Consider the following 11,546-nt stretch of genomic DNA (forward strand, 5'->3'; position numbering starts at 1 on the left):
TATTTAAAATGACCATGTTCACCCTACCACCTGACATACTGTACATGAAGCATTACATTTACATTTTATGCAAAGCGACTTATAGTGCACTTATTACAGGGACATTCCCCCTGAGCAACCTGGAGTTAAGTGCCTAGTTCAAGGACACAATGGTGGTGCTGTGGGGATCAAACAAGCAGCTGTCTGCTTGCCAGTTCTGCGTTTTAGCCCACTACGCCACCCCCACCTCAGAGTTGATAGTGGATGAACTATACCTGTACCTGAAGCATAAATTGTGAGCAGATATAGTTCATCCACATTGCATAGGGAAAATATTAAAGACAGCTGAACATAATGTAGACAGGCAAGATTATAATGTGTGACCTTGAGAGAAATAAGTTTAAACTTACTGGTGGATGTATTTTTGGATGGAATGTACCTACTAACTAAATTTGAGTGGATTTAACTAATGAACTGATTTAATACAAAGTTTAGTATGACGTGCAAATTATTTGAACATTCCAATTCACCAACATAATGATGAAACTGAAGCATAACCCACAGCATTTATTCTCTTTACTGTGTGTACTAAAATTAGCAGACACTTTCCTCCAAACTACCTAAATAATTTTCTGGAATGTAGATGGTTGAAAGACAGTCCCCTGAGGATAAATTGATTTTATAAAGTCTTTTCTCTATAGCACAATAACAGAGCAAACTGCTTCCACTGAACTCTGGAAATAAACCAAAATGTAGTAATGTTTTAGATTTTTAATTTCTGAGCTACAAATCTAAATGTGATATATCCTATGATTTATCCTATATTATATTTTTTAATAATTAGTAATTACGGCTGTTCGATAACCAACATTAAAAGCATAGCATAATATCACATATTTATCACATACAGTGTGTCGTCTGAGTCCAGAAACAGGTGTGAGTATTTTAAAATATACTTCCTTATTGCGTCTTTGTGCTTTAAATTCGATTTTACATACATTTAGCTCAAGGCCATGCTGTGACCCCTGACCTGTGACCAGAGCCTAAAATGGAATGGAATAAAAGCTTAGCAGTGTTTGGAATGAGAAACATCTCACAGGCTCATCAGTTCAGTGTTAGTGACATCAAACACCTTCCTAAAGTTTCAAAGAGCCTGCTGTGTCTTTGCACAGTTTGCTTTAGCTTACATGAAGGAACATTTCTGAATCAGAGATAGATGCATTTGAATTGTAAAAAAATAAATAAATAAATAAATAAAATAATAATAAAATCTACCATTTGTTTTTGTTTGTACTTTCTTATTGTATGGTTTACAGTATGTAGCTAGACATTACTTTACATTACTGTAGGGCTGTACACGTTTATATTCATTTATATTAAATCATTATTCATTATTAATTTGCATTAATGTTCCCTTTTTAAGGGTTTAAAAGGGGTTCATTAATGACTTGTAAGTCATTTACAAATGCATTATAATCATTGATATTCAGTTTATAACAGAATTTATTAAAAGTGTGACTTTAACGCAATACTTGCCAAATAGTGAGAATTTTAACTTGCATGATTAATAAATACACTTATTCAGACTTAGATTAATCAAAAACATAAATGCCCTAATTCATGATTTAGGCCACGATGCAGCAAAAATAGAATAGTGAGGGATTTTTAATCTCATTAAAATAGCATGGGTTACTAATGTTGAGTAAATGTTATTAAGCATTTATAACATGTAAAAGGAATCATTATTTGGCAAGTTTTGCATTAAAGTCATCCTTTTATGAATGTTATAACAGCATATCAATGATTCATAATACATTTGTAAATTATTTGTTGGTCATTATTGAACACCTTTATAACATTTTAACAAAAGGAATATTAATGTCAATTGTTAACATTTATTTTATACAAACACATTTTTTGTGTAAGCAAAAATCAAATTGTTCAGCAGTCAAGTTATTTAAGCACATGAAATTTGCTGCATTTGTGCCTAAAGTCTTGCTGCTTGTCAGTTACAGTATAGCTAGAATGTTGTGAATCATTCGATCGTAAAGCTTGTAACAGTTTGTAATGGTGAATTTCATGAAAACGTATATACTCGGACGCTTCACTGTGTGTATCACTCCGCTTGTGTTCATGCTGTTCTAAACTAAAATGTAAGAGCAGTGCATATGTGTTAAGAGCTACTGTATGTCTTTTTTTTTAACATTACATATGTTAGCCAGCAGGTGGTGGCAAAAGATCATTTTTGTGTGTAATATGAGCCAGTTAGGTGACGTGAAGTGAATCCGCGTCAGTCAGTGTTTACATACAACAGTGCTCCGTGATCGCTTGTATTACTACTACACTACTAAAGCTAGGAAATAGCTTTAAACAGCTTTAAACGGACAACTTCAGCATTAAGGCTCATCACAGCTGAGAGACACAACAGACTGATTAATTACACAACTCAAGACACTTACCTCTTACCGGACTTTCCACATTGCAGAGGATGTGCTGTTTAAAATGGCGGAGGACATTGCGGTTTCTATAGTTAATGACTCTTGCGCAACAGATATCGTGAAATAGAGAGGAATACCCCCACTTGGACGGCTACTTTTCCACTGAGAAAGCTGATCTTTCTTTTTTGCTGAGTTTATATTTAAGCAATATCACACTCGCAATCATGCTATATGGCCCTAAATCAGCACTGCTGTGATTACTTACGGCACTCGGCCTGCGGCCTCGTGCCTGTGGCCGAATCACAGCAGTGCTAATGTAGGGCCATATTGCACTCTTGCTCGTGTGATATTGCTTAAATATAAACTCAGCAAAAAAGAAACATCCCTTTTTCAGGACACTGTATTTTAAAGATAATTTTGTAAAAATCCAAATAACTTTACAGATCTTTATTGTAAAGGGTTTAAACAATGTTTTCCATGCTTGTTCAATTAACCATAAACACTTAATAAACATGCACCTGTGGAACGGTCATTAAGACACTAACAGCTTACAGATGGTAGGCAATTAAGGTCACAGTTATAAAAACTTAGCACACTAAAGAGACCTTTCTACTGACTCTGAAAAACACCAAATGAAAGATGCCCAGGGTCCCTGCTTATCCGTGTGAATGTGCCTAGGCATGCTGCATGGAGGCATGAGGACTGCAGATGTGGCCAGGGCAATAAATTGCAATGTCCGTACTGTGAGATGCCTAAGACAATGCTACAGGGAGACAGGAAGGACAGCTGATCATCCTCGCAGTGGCAGACCACATGTAACAACACCTGCACAGGATCGGTACATCTGAATATCACACCTGCGGGATAGGTACAGGTTGGCAACAACAACTGCCTGAGTTACACCAGGAACACACAATCCCTCCATCATGGCTCAGACTGTCCACAATAGGCTGAGAGAGGCTGGACTGAGGGCTTGTAGGCCTGTTGTAAGGCAGGTCCTTACCAGACATCACCAGCAACAACGTCGCCTATGGGCACAAACCCACCTTCACTGGACCAGACAGGACTGGCAAAAAGTGCAAAGCACCCTCAAACGAACCTTAGAGCACCCTCAATTGCAGACCAGGGCAAACTGCTGCCTGCGGGTCAATTTATCATGAATGTTTTTATTACATCTTTCATTTATCTGGCTTTGGGACCTATTGCACATCCACAAGCTTTTAATATTTTCAGGGTTGCCAGATAATAGATGCAACACCCCAATCAGAGATTTATACATGCACAAATAGGAAATATTTCGCCTTATGTCATACTTAATTTATGCAATCTGGCAACCATGCATGCGAGTGCACGCTCTCTCTCTCTCTCTTGTCTTCGGAAAAATAACCTTACAGTGCTCAATAGTGCAATATTATGCTCAAAGAAAAGTGTGATGTAGCCACTCCGTGTCCATTCGTGATGCAGCGTGTGCTGTTTAGTGCCATTTTCAGTGATGAACTTTAGTAAAATCCCAATAGATCTTTGCATAATTCGCACACGGAGGGGACACGCGAGCAAACCCAAGTGAGAGAGGAATATGTTTGTTCTTTGTGTTATTAGTCATTAACAATTTTTATTGATTCCAAAATTAAAATTAACACAGACAACACATAAAAACATGGAATCAACTTTTATCCATTTATAATCCCATTCTACCATATCAAATGCCTTTTCAGCAACAAGTGAGATGGCAGCGACCGGAGACTGATCATTCGCCACTGACCACATAATATTGATGACACGCCTAATGTTATCAGAAGAGCTGCGGCCCCGAATAAACCCCACCTGATCTATATGTATAAGAGATGTCATAACTTCACTTAATCGGTTAGCCAGAATTTTTGACAAATTTTATTGCTTCTAGCTGGATCAGGGAAATTGGACGGTAACATTTACACTCACTTGGATCTTTGTCCTTTTTAAGAATCAGACTTATCCGGGCTTGTGTCATGGTTGGAGGAAGCTTTCCATTCTTTAATGATTCCATATAAACTTCTAGCAAAGGTGGAGCCAATTCTGTAGCATAAGATCTAAAACATTTCAGCAGCAAAGGCATCTGGCCCCAGAACCTGGCCAGTAGGCAGGGCCTTAATTACCTCGTCAAGCTCCTTCAAGCTTATCTCAGAATCAAGGGTATTTTTTGCTCAGTTGTCAATTTATGGAGTTCTAATGGTTCCACAAAGTTTCTAATATCTTCATCAGTAGACGAAGACGTGGAACTATAAAGATCAAGATAGAATTCTTTAAAAGCATTATTAATATCAATGGCTGAGGTAAATATTTCACCACCAGCAGATTTCACTGAGGGAATGGTAGAAAAAGACTCTCTTTTTTATATATCTAGCCAAATGTTTTCCTGCTTTGTCCCCCGACTCAAAGTATGACTGTCTTGCCCTGAATAACCAAAACGCAAACAAAAATGTATTATATCTGTATTTCAATCGGGTCAGTTCTCTGAGGCCATCAGATGACCTTCGGCGCTTCAGCTCTGCCTTAGCACTTATTAATTATAATTCCAACTCCACGAATTCTCGTGCTTTGGATTTTTTGGTGAATGAGGCATGCTGTATAATCCGACCCCTAAGAACCGCCTTAAGTGCCTCCCAAGCCACACCCACAGAGGATACTGAGGACCAGTTGTTCACCATATAGACATTGATTTCAGCCTTTAACATTTGTTGGAAATCAGGATTTTGCAAAAGGGATACATTAAAGCGGCAACTATATGATTTGTTTTTCTCCATATATGGCAACACCTCTAAACTCACCAGGGCGTGATCTGAGACTAAAATGTTTCCAACTGAGTAATCAACAACAGATGAAATGAGGGATTTAGATTTAAAAAATCTATTCTAGAATAAATCTTATGGACTGATGAAAAAATTATAGTCCCTACCAGATGGGTTCAAAAGTCTCCAAAAATCTGTAAGACCAAGATTTTTACACAACCTGTGAAGCGTCAATGTTGCTCTAGGGGGCTTATACACTTTTGCTTCACTATGATCAAGGACTGAGTCCGTCAAAAGATTAAAGTCTCCTCCCAATATAATATCACGAGGGGTGCCAGCGGCTTGCAACATCCCTTCAAGATCTATAAAAAATCCCTGATCATCAGCATTAGGTGCATAAATATTAGCCAAAATCAACCTTTGCCCCTGAATTTCAGCTAAAACAATAATGACTCTTCCTAATTTGTCATTAATCTGTTTGAGAAATTTGAATTGTAGATGTTTATTTATCAATATAATGACTCCCCTGCTACTAAAGAAAACATGTCCACTCCATATCTTCCCAAATTTTCCAGCTTCCTGCGGGGAAATATGAGTTTCTTGAAGAAACACAATATCATATTTCTTATGTTTAAGAAAATAAATAACCTTCCTTCTTTTTATGGGGTGCCCCAACCCATTCACATTCCACGTGGAAAGAGACAATCCACTCATATTAACATTTGACATTTTGATATAATAGAAAAAATAAATTGTGTGTCAAAAACAAAATTATAAAGACCACATTTCAGCATTAGTGCAACAATAAAACCCCGAACAAAACAAACAGAAAAAAGAAAAACGTGCGCATTAACCCGACTCACGACAGTCCATAACAGTCTAAACTCAAACAGTCCATGTACGCCTACGAGAACCCCCGCAACAACTTTGCCATCGGATTGCTCAAGCCCGGTGCTTCTATACAAATTTTGTGAGGCAAAATTACATAACAAAAAATACTTTGTAAAACAAACTCCAGCCAATACAAGGCATAAGCACAAAGAACAAGCAGATTCATCCACAGCTGTCCCGAAGGTACGTTCCTCCACAAAACAAACTCCAGCCGCTAGGCGGAACCAGCACAAAAAGAAACAAAACAGGTGTCCTGGTTCCTCGGACGGTCAAGTGTATATTTAACGAGTCAATTTGACTCAGAGGCCACATAAGAAACACACCATGATTTCCTTAATCCATCAACTCTATAAAAGACATCGCTTGTTGTAGGCATGTAGATATTTTGCGTTCATCCTTATCACTGGCCGGGAACTTCAGTGTAAAAGCGATCTTCCGTCAATGCAAAAGTTTCTTGAAGGAGTGTTATTCCACAAAACAAACTCCAGCCGCTAGGCGGAACCAACACAAAAAGAAAAAAAAATGGTGCCCAGCTTCCTCAGACAACCAAGATTAAGTACAGCAAGTCAGTCCACTCACATGAGAAACACCAAATGGCATACTCACTCCAATGTTTTTATGAAGGACAGTGCTTGCTTGGGGCATAAAATACTTTGCAGCCATCCTTAGTATTTATACTCAGTTTGGCTGGGAACATCAGTGCAAAAGCGATCTTCCATTGATGTAAAAGTTTCTTGCATTCCTTGAATGTATCACGTTTCTCTCTTGTCGAATTCGCAAAGTTTGGGAAAAAGAAAATGTTGTGATTCTTCCAAGAAAGGTTTCCTTTGCTCCTCGCCTCGCGTAACACAAGATCCATATCGGATGATCTCAGGAATTTGGCCAGGATTGATCGGGGCCTGTCTCCTTCAGCCAGTCTACAAGCCGGAACCCTGTGAGCTCACTCGATTTCCAGATTATGGCCTGTTATATCGAGCAGACTCGGGAAGAGCTTGTCTAGGAATTTCACCATATCTCTGCCCTCCTCATGATCAGGAATTCCAACAATTCAGATGTTATTCCTGTGGCTCCAATTCTCAAGATCTTCAAGTTTTCCAAGAACGTGTTCCAAATCAACTTTGGTCGCCAGCGGATTATCAAATAATTACCTCTCCGATGACTCCAGATAGTTGATCTGCTTCTCAACATCTGCCACTCTTGTAACCAACTCAGAGAATTTTGTTTCCATCGCCGTAATCGATCAACGTATTACAGCGAGATCTTTCGTCAGCATCACAAACATGTTGGACAGTTGATGCTGGATTTCTCCCTCCGCACCATCCAAACCGAGTCCCTGGTCCACAGGCCCATCAGAGGCTTCAGCTTGAGCACGTAAGTGTCTTTTAATATCTCCAGAGCCCGAGGATTTAGAATTTTTTGACATATTGACTTCAAAGAGCAAATATGTAGCAGGGTGTATCAAATCTCGCCAGATTATAACACAAAAATAACTAAAAACTAGCAAAGTGTGTAAAGCTTGTCGCCTACACGTCTGCTCCTCGCATGGCGTCACGTGACTCCCCTGTTCTTTGTGTTATTTGTAAAATGATGAAGTCACTCACATCTGTATGTGAATGTTACTCTGACAGTAATCATTTATCAGTGTCATGCGGCCTGTTTTATTCAGTTGTGTGCTGAATGGGGTGTCAAACAAACCATTGATGAGAATCACATCATGACCCATAAGTGTGTAAACAGGTTGATAATGTTCTGAGAATAAAACAACTTTGTCCACTTGAGGCAAACATTAAAATAAGCTTTTAGAATCTATAATTTCCGAATATTTTCTTTTATTATTAAACGAGACTCCAGATGTAGAGTGTTAAATTGAATACTAAATTACTACTGCAGTGAAGTATGGTAAAATAAACAATTAATAATTATATTCAGTCTTTATTCAGTTTTACTAACACATGATAGAAATGTAGCAGCAAAATTTCAAGCAATCGCAGAATGGTCCCTTCAGTCTGTATATACTTCAGAAAATTGTGCATCATTCATTGAGTGCATGAGTGCACTACTATTTCTGACTACTCTTAAAAGATACAAATTGCAGAACTTTTTATTTTCTCACTTCCATGTTCTACTTAATGGCTCATGTGGCCCCTGTACAAAAATAATTGCACACCTCTGCTCAACTGAATATGTAAGACTAGTACTGTAAATTGGCAAACAGATTTCCTTGAATCCCATCAAACACACAAAAATCCCTGCATTTTGTGAACACACAATTGCTACATCAAAACTTATAAATGTGTATGATTTTGCAAATCTGCACACGCAGCATTTTGCTGTCATTTTCAATGACAGATCATGTGAAAAAAAACAAAGCAATAAATGTTTTGTACATAAAAATCTGTTATTTACGTTGTTTTAGTAGCATTTAAACATGATTTAATTTATTTTTAAAATGTGTAATTACGATACATCTCCACTTTATACAGAGCACCCCCACTATTTTCAGAAGCACCCTCAGTGATTTTGATCTGGAACCGGGCCTGCATACTGCTCATTCTGTGCGTGATTTCCTGCAAGACAGGAATGTCAGTGTTCTGTCATGGCCAGTGAAGAGCCCGGATCTCAATCCCATTGAGCACGTCTGGGACCTGTTGGATCGGAGGGTGAGGACTAAGGCCATTCCCCCCAGAAATGTCCGGGAACTTGCAAGTGCCTTGATGGAAGAGTGGGGTAACATCTCACAACAAGAACTGGCAAATCTGGTGCAGTCCATGAGGAGGAGATGCACTGCAGTACTTAATGCAGCTGGTGGCCACACCAGATACTGACTGTTACTTTAGATTTTGACCCCCCCTTTGTTCAGGGACACATTATTCCATTTCTGTTAGTCACATATCTGTGAAACTTGTTCAGTTTATGTCTTAGTTGTTGAATCTTTTTATGTTCATACAGTTTGCTAAAAATAAAAGCAGTTGAAAGTGAGATGATGTTTCTTTTTTTGCTGAGTTTATATATATATATATATATATATATATATATATACTATAAATCTCCACCTTTGACCAGCCTCGACTAGTGGGTGACTGAATCAGGAAGTGAAATTGAAAGTGTAGATTTACAGTATAAAAAAGGACTTAAATATTGATCTGTTTCTCAGCCACACCTATCATGTCACATCTGAAAATATGGATTGAAACAGTGAAGTTGTATGGATTACTTTTATGCTGCCTTTATGTACTTTTTGGAGCTTCATTGTTCTGGTCACCATTCACTTGCATTGTATGGACCTACAGAGCTGAAATATTCTTCCAAAAACCTTCATTTGTGATCTGCAGAATAAAGAAAGTCATACACATCTGGGATGGTATGAGGGTGAGTAAATGATGAGAGAATTTTCATTTTTGGGTGAACTATCCTTTTTAGAAACATGTTAGCAAAATTGAATTTTATATTGTACTAAAGCCAAACAAAATGGTTAAAATAGTATCAGCAAAAATGTTTTATTTGTATTAAGTTTGCAGTGTATTTTTAATATTTTAGTATTGTTAATGTTCGATGTATAAACCTGAAGAGAACATTTTTTAGTGAAATTCAAAACTATTTGTATAGCGCTTTTCACAATATAAATATTAATAAATATTGTTCCAAAACAGCTTTACAGAGAATGTAGCTAAAGGTGACAGCTAAAGTTACTACAGTGGTGTGAAAAAGTGTTTGCCCCCTTCCTGATTTTCTTTTTGTTATTATTAAGGGAAAACAAAATCCAAACCTACATGGCCCTGTGTGAAAAAGTGATTGCCCCCTAAATCTAATAACTGGTTGGGCCACCCTTAGCAGCAACAACTGCAATCAAGCGTTTGTGATAACTTGCAATGAGTCTTTTACAGCGCTGTGGAGGAATTTTGGCCCACTCATCTTTGCAGAATTGTTGTAATTCAGCCACATTGGAGGGTTTTCGAGCATGAACTGCCTTTTTAAGGTCACACCACAGCATCTCAATAGGATTCAGGTCAGGACTTTGACTAGGCCACTCCAAAGTCTTCATTTTGTTTTTCTTCAGCCATTCAGAGGTGGACTTGCTGGTGTGTTTTGGATCATTGTCCTGCTGCAGAACCCAAGTTCACTTCAGCTTGAGGTCACAATTCATGGTTCCATTTATCACAGCAAGTCTTCCAGGTCCTGAAGCAGCAAAACAGCCCCAGACCATCACACTACCACCACCATATTTTACTGTTGGTATGATGTTCTTTTTCTGAAATGCGGTGTTACTTTTACGCCAGATGTAATGGGACACACACCTTCCAAAAAGTTAAACTTTTGTCTCGTCAGTCCACAGAGTATTTTCCCAAAAGTCTTGGGGATCATCAAGATGTTTTCTGGCAAAAATGAGACAAGCCTTAATGTTCTTTTTGCTCAGCAGTGGTTTTCGTCTTGGAACTCTGCCATGCAGGCCATTTTTGCCCAGTCTCTTTCTTATGTTGGAGTCATGAACACTGACCTTAACTAAGGCAAGTGAGGCCTGCAGTTCTTTGGATGTTGTTGTGGGGTCTTTTTTGACCTCTTGGATGAGTCGTCGCTGCGCTCTTGGGGTAATTTTGGTCAGCCGGCCACTCCTGGGAAGGTTCACCACTGTTCCATGTTTTCGCCATTTGTGGATAATGGCTCTCACTGTGGTTCTCTGGAGTCCCAAAGCTTTAGAAATGGCTTTACAACCTTTTCCAGACTGATAGATCTCAATTACTTTCTTTCTCATTTGTTCCTGAATTTCTTTGGATCTCGGCATGATGTCTAGCTTTTGAAGATCTTTTGGTCTACTTCACTTTGTCAGGCAGGTCCTATTTAAGTGATTTCTTGATTGAGAACAGGTGTGGCAGTAATCAGGCCTGGGTGTTGCTAGAGAAATTGAACTCAGGTGTGATAAACCACAGTTAAGTTATGTTTTAACAGGTGGGGCAAACACTTTTTCACACAGGGCCATGTAGGTTTGGATTTTGTTTTCCCTTAATAATAACAACCTTCATTTAAAAACTGCATTTTGTGTTTACTTGTGTTATCTTTGACTAATATTTAAACTTGTTTGATGATCTGAAACATTTAAGTGTGACAAACATGCAAAAAAATAAGAAATCAGGAAGGGGGCAAACACTTTTTCACACCACTGTATATACTGTATATATACAGTGCTGAGTAGTAACAGATTACATGTAATAGGGATTACATAATCAGATTACAAAAATCAAGCACTTGTAATCGGATTCAATTATATTTTATTTACTTTTTTAGATTACATGATTACTTATTAACAAGGCAACGGCAGTAAATTGTTAATAATTTATTGATCATCCTAATCATTCTCTTTATTCAATCTTTTACATTTTTCGTTCTAAATCAGCACACTGCTGATATACTGTACTATCGGTAAGTGTTTGAGTGTTTTCGGAAGAGAAGGGGAGGGTTGTATGTATTATACTCA

The sequence above is a fragment of the Myxocyprinus asiaticus genome, chromosome 30 (assembly GCF_019703515.2).
Source record: "Myxocyprinus asiaticus isolate MX2 ecotype Aquarium Trade chromosome 30, UBuf_Myxa_2, whole genome shotgun sequence".
NCBI classification, from domain to species: domain Eukaryota; kingdom Metazoa; phylum Chordata; class Actinopteri; order Cypriniformes; family Catostomidae; genus Myxocyprinus; species Myxocyprinus asiaticus.